Source organism: Lampetra fluviatilis, chromosome 62 (assembly GCF_964198595.1).
Source record: "Lampetra fluviatilis chromosome 62, kcLamFluv1.1, whole genome shotgun sequence".
In the NCBI taxonomy this organism is placed as follows: domain Eukaryota; kingdom Metazoa; phylum Chordata; class Hyperoartia; order Petromyzontiformes; family Petromyzontidae; genus Lampetra; species Lampetra fluviatilis.
The window spans coordinates 5,275,727-5,285,775 of record NC_136336.1 but is presented as its reverse complement, the minus strand read 5'-3'; the positions used below and the strand labels follow the sequence as shown (position 1 = coordinate 5,285,775).

At 51.2% G+C, this 10,049-nt stretch overlaps 1 protein-coding gene across 1 annotated transcript in view; it reads left to right on the top strand.

The window, feature by feature from the left end:
• The first annotated feature begins 2,356 nt into the window (after positions 1–2,356).
• Positions 2,357–10,049, top strand: part of LOC144951397 (fibronectin-like) — a 102,039-nt gene continuing 94,346 nt past the window's right edge. Inside the window, exon 1 of the mRNA XM_078881636.1 lies at positions 2,357–2,494. The gene's annotated coding sequence lies outside the window, so the exon portion shown is untranslated. The remainder of the gene's footprint in view (positions 2,495–10,049) is intronic.

The following is a 10,049-nucleotide window of genomic DNA, read 5'->3' as shown; positions in this document are numbered from 1 at the left end:
ACCCGGTTCAGATAATCGTCACCACCGGTGTTGGCCGTGAGCGGGAATCGAACCCGGGTCGCCAGGTTCGTAGCGCAGGGTAGCGCGCTAACCGCTGCACCACCGCTCCGCACTACGCACACAAAACATGAACCAAGGGAGAGTGACGCACAGAGAGAGAGAGGAGTGGCAAGAAGCAGACACGGGGAGGGAGCTCACACACGGCACGGCAGCAGATTACGGGCGGAGGGAAAGGGTGGTGGTGGTGGTGGTTGTGGTGGGGAGCGGTGGCGGTGTGGTTAGCGCGCTGCCCCTACGAACCTGGCGACCCGAGTTCGATTCCCGTTCACGACCAATGGAGAATATTTTGAACGGTCCTGGGTCCCCCTACCCCCTAGGTCGACTCGGCCTCAAATGAGTACCTGGTGCGGTGTGTAGTAAACATCGCCACTGGGGAGACAAAGGCGGCCGCGCGTGGTGTTGGCCACTCACCCCCTCGTGCGCCGTGCTGCCCTTCCTAGATGCTCGTAAACAGCACTTGCCCCAACAGTTTGTCACAGGCTATACGGGGGATCTTTGTCTTTGGTGGTTGTAGTGATGATGATGGTGGTGGTGGTGGTGTAAGTTGTTGTGATTTGGGTCAGCGAGCGAGCAAGTCACAGGCTATACGGGGTGTCTTTGTCTTTGGTGGTTGTGGTGATGATGGTGGAGGTGGTGGTGGCGGTGTAAGTTGTTGTGATTTGGGTCAGCGAGCGAGCGAGCAAGTCACAGGCTATACGGGGGATCTTAGTCTTTGGTGGTTGTGGTGATGATGGTGGTGGTGGCGGTGTAAGTTGTTGTGATTTGGGTCAGCGAGCGAGCGAGAGTGACGCACGAATGTTGAGCGTGGAGAGTTGCGGTCAGGGTTAGTGAGTGTAAGTTGTGGTTGGAGATGGGGGGGGTTTGTGTAGAACTTCTTTCGCATCGTGCCTAGCCAACTTGTCGGAGGTGCGGGGAAAGGACAGCAAACTATGGGTCTCTTTTGTGAGTCTGTGGGTCTTTGTGTGAGTCTGTGGGTCTCTGTGTGAGTCTGTGGGTCTCTGTGTGAGTCTGTGGGTCTCTGTGTGAGTCTGTGGGTCTCTGTGTGAGTCTGTGGGTCTCTGTGCGAGTCTGTGGGTCTCTGTGTGAGTCTATGGGTCTCTGTGTGAGTCTGTCGGTCTTTGTGCGAGTCTGTGGGTCTCTGTATGAGTCTGTGGGTCTCTGTGTGAGTCTGTCGGTCTTTGTGTGAGTCTATGAGTCTCTGTGTGAGTCTGTGGGTCTCTGTGTGAGTCTGTGAGTCTCTGTGTGAGTCTGTGGGTCTCTGTGTGAGTCTGTGGGTCTCTGTGCGAGTCTGTGGGTCTCTGTGTGAGTCTGTGGGTCTCTGTGTGAGTCTGTGGGTCTTTGTGTGAGTCTATGAGTCTCTGTGTGAGTCGGTGTGTCTTTGTGTGAGTCTATGGGTCTTTGTGTGAGTCTGTGTCTTTGTGAGTCTGTGGGTCTCTGTGTGAGTCTATGGGTCTCTGTGTGAGTCTATGGGTTTTATGTGTGAGTCTATGGGTCTCTGTGAGTCTATGGGTCTCTGTGTGAGTCTATAGGTCTCTGTGTGAGTCTGTGGGTCTCTGTGTGAGTCCGTGGGTCTCTGTGCGAGTCTGTGGGTCTCTGTGCGAGGCTATGGGTCTCTGTGTAAGTCTATAGGTCTCTGTGTGAGTCTGTGGGTCTCTGTGCGAGTCTGTGGGTCTCTTTGTGAGTCTATGGGTCTCTGTGTGAGTCTATGGGTTTCACGTGTGAGTCTAAGTATGTGTGTTGCTGAACTTCTTTCACACCGTACGTAGCCAACCGCCCTAATCGGAGGTGCGGGGTAGGATAGACAACGCACTCAACACAAAAAGCGGTTCTGTAGAAAGTTCGTTTTCGACGTGCTACGATTCAAGAGTACACAGCGTGCAAGTGTGCTTCTCAACATCGAAAGTACGCGCGCGTTCCAGACGGCCGCAGAGGAAGGTGGCTTGGGAGTGGTGGTCGCTGCTGCTGCTGCTGCTGCGGTCTGGGTGGCTCGCAGCGAAAAGAAAAACTGGGGGGCGTGGGGGGTGGGGGTCAAGGATTCGCGTCCCGGTGGTGAATATTGATAGAGGAGTTTGATTTTGGGCCAAGGGGTTGGAGTGGGCTTGGACGGCAGCGGTATTCGCATACGAGGCTCGCGATGAAGGGTGGGCGAAAGTGAGTCTCCTGGGTAGGTGGGTGGGGTGGGTGGGGTTGGTGGGGGGGGCTGACGTGAGTGAGAGTGGGGAGGGGGGGTGGAGGCGCTGGAGGGAGGCAGCAGTAGGAGGAGGATTGTGGTTGAGGGTTTGCGGCGGGGCGAGTGAGGGAGGGGGCGAAGGGAGCTTCATTTAATCTCCGGCGCGCCGCTGTTGATGCACGGCAGACGCGAAGGGGAGCCGTGGGGGACTGCTGCGCTGAGCTCAGGATCGGCAGACAGAGGAAGAGAGACACAGAGAGAGAGGTGAGTGTGGAGGGATAGCCGCAAACATTGTACACCCTCGCAATATGCCACTGGCTTGTGATAGACTGTTGGGGCAAGTGCTGTTAGCGAGCACATTTGAAGGCCGGCACGGCACACGAGGGGGTGGGTGGCCAGCAACCACGCCCGGCCGCCTTTGTCTCCCCCAGTGATGATGTTTTTACGCACTCAAGTCCTCATTTGAGGCTGAGTCGACCTAGGGGAGGCCCAGGTAACCGGTTCAGACAATCGTCACCGGTGTTGGCTGTGAGCGGGAATCCAATTCGTAGCGCAGCGTAGCGCTAACCGCTGCACCACCGCTCCGCATGACATCGGCGTACACACCGATGTTTAAACCCCACATGGACACGTGACCGTGCATATGCCCACGATATACTGCGTCAGAATCAGAATATTTATTTTATATTGCGGGAGGAATCCGAGGAGCTGTAAAGCTCTTTTTGTTTTGCTCAGGAGGGGTGTGGAGGCCGTGGGGTCAGAACTTTTAAGAGCGACAAACACAAAGACACAAACACACAGACACAAAGACACAAACACAAACACACAGACACAAGCACAAACACACAGACACAAGCACAAAGACACAAACACACAGACACAAATACACAAAGATATAAGAAAAAAGACAAAGACACACACAGACACAAAGACACAAACACACAAACTCAAAGACACACCACAAAGACACAAGCACAGACACAAAGACACACACACAAAGACACAAACACACAGACACAAACACACAAACACACCGACACAAAGACACAAAGACACACAAACACACAAAGACACAACGTGCAACAGAGTACGCACTGCATCGTGTTACGCACTCACAAAACATGCTGCACGCATTCCGCGTGTGCGCATGGCATACACCAGCGGGAGCATAACGTCAACCCATCACGGTGTACCCCGCATTCTTGTACAGGGACATTGAGTTTTACAGGCGCACGCGGCGTACAGCCGTTTCACTACGGGAAACACAAATGTGTTGTCTGCGTGTTTGCGTGTCTCTCCTTGTGACGGGACTCTGTCGGATGAACGTTGAGATGTACAAGGGGCACGGTGTTGAGCAAAGAGGTCTGAATTGGTCCGCACTGATAAGGGGTTCACAGCTACGACGGAAAAAAGACAAAGATCCCCCGTATAGCCTCAACAAACTGTAGGGGCAAGTGCTGTTAGCGAGCACCTCTAAAGGCCGGCACGGCACACGAGGGGGTGGGTGGCCAGCACCACGCCCGGCCGCCTTTGTCTCCCCAGTGGCGATGTTTACTACGCATCGCACCGGGTACTCATTTGAGGCCGAGTCGACCTAGGGGAGGCCCAGTTAACCGGTTCAGACAATCGTTCGTGCGTGCGTTGGCCGTGAGCGGGAATCGAACCCTGATCGCCGGGTTCGTAGCGCAGCGTAGCGCTAACCGCTGCACCACCGCTCCCCGCACGCAGCTATAACAGTGTCGACAAAGGTAAAGGCAACGGTCACCCCGGTGTAGCCCGTGACAGACTGCTGGGGCAAGTGCTGTTCGCGAGCAACAGAGATGAAGTCAGGGGCTGAACGATTTTGGGGGAAAATGTCTAATTGCGATTTTTCTGACAGATATTGCGATCGCGATTTGATTTGCGTTTGATACTTTTTTTGTAAGTTAAGCTTCAGTTCAATATTCGCTGCGTAATAGATTTCAAACATGCGATGGAGCATTTCCACACGATACCATCAAAATATGAACTGATCTATATATTCTAATGCAAGGAGTAAGGATGAGAACTTAAAATATATTAATTGCTTCCAACATGTATTTATTTAAATGTTTTAATTGAAATAGAACAATCATAGAACAATTGTTAAGTAAATCAAGTTCTAACAATAAAAATATGAAACAATTCCGATAAGAAAGTAATAGGACTTTTCAAATCGCAAAAAATCGCAGCCTTTGCGATTTGATAATCGCATTGTTTCAAATTGCGATTTCGATGTTAAATCGATTAATCGTTCAGCCCTGCTATGAAGGCCGCCAGGGCACACGAGGGGGGGGGGGTGGCCAGCACCGCGCCACGGCCGTCTTTGTCTCTCCAGCGGCAATGCTTTACACACCGCACCGGGTACTCGTTTGAGGCGTGTAGATCTCACGCGAACGCACACCCACACGCACGCACCACGCACACACCGCGTGCATGATGATACATCGTGCACATCTGCAGTGAAAGTTTTCCGAGGTTTTTTTTAAATGCGCTGAAACTCCGACAAATGAGATCACTTTCGTCTGCAGTGCATCGGCGGAAATGAACGCGCGAGAAAAAAAAACACGGATTGTAGGATGAGTTTTAAAATTCATTTTTAAATCAGGGACAGAAAAAAAACCGCTTCTGTGTGACTCTCCCTCTGCAGGTGAACGCGGATTGTAGGATTGCACTCATAGGATGAGCGCGGCTGGGCTGCGTACGGTGCGAAAGAAGTTCAACATACATAGCGTACAAACTCATGTGTATAAAACAAGACGTAGCTGTTGGACGCCAGACATATACCAGGGAAACTAAGCAAAGCTAAAGTGCCACCAAAGTTGCTCAAGGGTAGCACTAATCCACGATAATTTGAGGGTGAACCAACCAGCATCTCGAACTCAAATTCACGATTAACATTTGTTTTTCGAAAAAGGCTATTGGTCTCTCGTGCCTACGTCTCGTCTGCGTCTCTCGCCTCGCGTCCAAATCCACGTTTGCGTCTCTGCGTCTGTCTGAATTCCATCGTGCATCTTGCATATCCGTTGCTGCACGTCGACATTTGCAGAAACTTCTCCCGTCCCGCTACGCCTCCGCACCTCGTCTCCGTGATTGACACTTTCTGGGTGAGGTCACCAGTGACTGTCCTCTTGGATACACTCGGCCCCCGCCATAGGAACGTGGAGTTTCCACCATTGGCTCGGGGGAGGTGAACAACACCCTCGGCGCTCAGGTGGACAAGACGTCGCTTTTGACCATTGACTTGTCCAATATCACTTCTGAACACAGCTTTCTTAAGCGGAACACACATGTGCTTGGCGACGTTTCGGGCAACGCTCATTCTTAATAGCAATAGAGGCCAGACGAGAGACAGCTTACATAAGGGTTGTAACCTGCACTGTATTACTTCTAAATACACTCATCTGTATGAAGAGATACCATTCTAAAGCGTTTGCTGGAACATTGCATGAACGGTGGAACTGGAAATCTGTGAAACAAAGAGCTTCATAGCTCATAGGATTGCTTCCAGTGTAAATCAAGATTCAGGCTCCGGTTGTACTGTATTGAGCTGCTTCCAATCTCTTCTGTCATCTCACGAGGAGGAGTTTGTAAATCGACAGGGTGCAGGAAGCGGAGGGAGGCAGGGAGGGGAGTGGAGGCCCACAGGATTATTACTTTTCGGTTTAACTTGGTGAGGGGGGGGGCAGTGCCGGATTAAGTTAAGTGCGGGGCCTGTAGCATATGATGTTATGAAGGGGCCCTAAATATAAAAAAACACATAAATATGAAATCACGTTTTTTTACTTGCATTGTAAAGTAATTGCATTTTTTCATTTATTATACAGCCAGATAATACGACAAATCGCTAACCTTAAACACCCGGTCGTTCATAAAAGTCGAAGGTGGTATAGTACTATAGTGATAGAGCAAGTGCAGAATCACTGAACCGGAATTGATAGCTTGAAAGCGTTTAGCGCGGGGCCCTTGAAAGTGCGGGGCCCGTATCTGATGTAGCTACTTGCGGTACTACGATAATTCGGCATTGGGGGGGGGGGGGAGTCTGTCCAGAATGGTTGATCAGCTACGTACGATGTGAAAGACATTCAGCAGCATACATACTTAGACTCCCACAGAGACCCATAGACTCAGAGAGAGACCCATAGACTCACACAGAGATCATCGACTCCCACAGAGATCCATAGACTCGCACAGAGACCCATAGACTCGCACAGAGACCCATAGACTCAGAGAGAGAGACCCATAGACTCACAACAGAGACCCATAGACTCAGAGCAAGAGAGACCCATAGACTCACACAGAGACCCATAGACTCACACAGAGACCCATAGACTCGCACAGAGACCCATAGACTCAGAGAGAGAGACCCATAGACTCACAACAGAGACCCATAGACTCAGAGCGAGAGAGACCCATAGACTCACACAGAGACCCATAGACTCACACAGAGACCCATAGACTCGCACAGAGACCCATAGACTCAGAGAGAGATCCATAGACTCACACAGAGACCCATAGACTCACACAGAGACCCATAGACTCACACAGAGACCCATAGACTCACACAGAGACACATAGACTCGCACAGAGACCCATAGACTCACACAGAGACCCATAGACTCAGAGAGAGATCCATAGACTCACACAGATATCCTTAGACTCACACAGAGACACATAGACTCACACAGAGATCCATAGACTCACACAGAGACCCATAGACTCACACAGAGGCCCATAGACTCACACAGAGACCCATAGACTCAGAGAGAGACCCATAAACTCACACAGAGACCCATAGACTCACACAGAGACCCATAGACTCGCACAGAGACCCATAGACTCAGAGAGACCCATAAACTCACACAGAGACCCATAGACTCACACAGAGACCCATAGACTCAGAGAGAGATCCATAGACTCATACAGAGATCCTTTAGACTCACACAGAGACCCATCGCTTATTGTCCTTCCGCCGCATCTCTGATTATCACGGTTGGCTACGTATGGTGCAAAAGAAGTTCAACACACATCCATGCATCCATCACGAAAGAGTGCAATCGTCGTTTTCCATGGATGCTCCGTTATTCGCCTCCCCACCTCGTCAGAGCCAGATAGCTCTGAGACGTTCTGGGGTTTTTATTCTTTTGTAATAAAGCTCGTTGAGGCAACTTCTGGATTTCGTCTTTTATTCAACTTATCTTACAGTTTACTCTACGCTGCTGACAGGCAGCGTGAGAGGGACAGATAGAGAGAGAGAGACGCACTGCCACGTGGCAACTCGGAGCCCCGCTCCCGCGTGGCCCCCTTCCTCTGTTCGTTCGCATTCTGACCACCTGTCGTTCGTCTCCACCCCTATTTAATACCCCGGTCACGTGGTACGTTTCCGCCAATCCTCGTTAGCCTGCATCGAATCTTCCAGGCTCCCTCGTCAGCTCCCGGGACCACGCCCCTGACTCCTCTCCCCATTGGCTGTGGCCAAAGCCAGCAGAACCAATCCTTACAGCTGTCACCTTTCCATCACGTCACGGCCATGCCCCCAGGCTTCCCCCCATTGGCTGTAAACCAGGACCGGCAGAGCCAATCACCATGACGAGTTGTGATACGTCAGTGAGCCGGATATATCCTCATATTACACTTTGTTGAAGAGTTGAAGCAACAGAAAGTGGGCCAAAAGATTTCTAGCCATCCTCGGCGCACAAGCCTTGTCCATTGTTCGAGCAGAAACACACACACACACTTCAACATTTCACTGTCCTCTCGCTCTCTCTCGCTCTCTCGCTCTCTGCCCTCTCTGGCATTTGGTGTCCTGGTCCTCGCAGTCATCTCGGAGGCTGCCTGCCCCCCCCTCTCTGTGCGTTGCCAACTCGGGGGGGGGGAGCTGCCCTGAGTGTGATCAGCAACGCACTTACCCCGTGAACTCACCCCGCCCCCATCTAAGGACATCTGTGAAAAGAGCTTCATAGATCATGGGATTCCACCCGTTGGTGTCAATCAACATTCCAATATGTTCTCATTCTGAAATCGCTCAGCGGATTTGACAGCGCGCCCCAACCATTCGCCTGGAATGCGGAATTTTTATTTTTATTTTCAGCCGTCTTTTATTTTCTGCACGCATCGCGTTGTTTATCGATTAATTTATTAATTCCCCCCATTTTTAAATCCTTTATATTAAGTTCACTTGCTTGCTTGCTTGCGCGCTTACGACCGTGCAAATCTTTCGGTCGTTTTTTAACCCACTTCCCGTGATCCAATCGAGCTGACATTTTGCACACAGACTTGTTGTGCGTGACAATGTATTTTCGTGAAAAATGTTTTCCAAAATTTTACACTTTTTAGGAAATTATTTTTTATATTTAATTACCAATTGCTTAATGGTGGCAGGCAATCATCTGACCCATAGGTGGCAGCCATCTCAAGCCAGAGGACGAGAGGACTCTAGCCGCCCGTTTCAAAGACCAATGTGGGCTGGGTTGTGGCCCATTGAACACGCATATAAAGGATTTATAGTGAAAAACTTTGTTTTTAGGGGTAAATTTTTTTTATTAGCCTGAATCTCAAGACAGTTTTTTTTACTTCTTATTCTTTCAGGAGGAACCTGCACATTTTTATACACACACTCAGGACGATATAGAAAATAAAGGTCGTAGGCGCACAGGAGGAAAGTTTAACGTGGAATGTTGGGGTCAACGTTCAGTGGACGTCAGGCCAACGTCGAACCAATGTTCAGTGAACGTCGGGCCAACGATCATAACCAACTTTGAGTCACACGTTGGACCAACGCTTCCCCAACCTCCATGCCAACCATCGGACCCAAAGTTCCGCGGTTTGACCGGGCTGGACTTGATCAAGCCGTGGGCATGGCGGGCTGCAGGGGAGAGTTGACGATGCAAAGTAATTCCAGACAACGGTGCTCGTGTGTGTGTGTGGGGGGGGGGGGGCAGCAGTGGAGAAGTAGGAACATCATCACGCGGAGCAAAGATTGACTCGTTGGGGGGGGGGGGTGGTGGCTTTGACGAGAAATACAAATGCCTCGGGGAGAACCGTCAAAAGCGAGATGGACTTTCTTCTGAAGGCTTTGTGGTGCATCCGACACGATTGAGGCGCCGCCAACATGATCCGGCCTGCTCGGGACGATGGGGGGTGGTGGGGGGGTGGTGGGGGGGGGGGGGGTGGTGGGGGGGTGGTGGGGGGGGGGGCGTGCGGGGCACCGCCGTGTTTCGTGACGTGCGTTGGGGTTATTGCATTCCAGGCTGCAGCCGCGTCTCCAGTGCTGTCACTGTGAATGCTTTAATTGCTCCGCTGGTTAACTGAGACATTCCATGTCATAGACACACAGATACAGTGTTTGTAAGATGTTGTAATTATACCTTGTGGTTTGTTTGTTTATTTTTATTTTAACAAAAACACTGCTCTTGTGTACACCACGTGCGGGAGTGGTGGTCGTTGAATACAAGCGTGGATTGGTGAGTGGGTGGGTGGGTGAGTGAGTTGGTGAGTAGGTGGGTGGGTAAGTGTGTGAGTGGGTAGGTGTGTGAGTGAGTGGGTGAGTGGGTGGGTGGGTAGGTGTGTGAGTGGGTAGGTGTGTGAGTGGGTGAGTAAGTGAGTGGGTGTGTGAGTGGGTGGGTGAGTAAGTGAGTGGGTGTGTGAGTCGGTGGGTGGGTGAGTGAGTGATTGGGTAGGTGTGTGAGTGGGTGGGTGAGTGGGTAGGTGAGTGAGTGGGTGTGTAAGTGAATGGGTGAGTGTATTTTTGTGACCGACAGTGTGGTGGTGGTTGAATGGTGAGTGGGTAAGGGACTGAGTG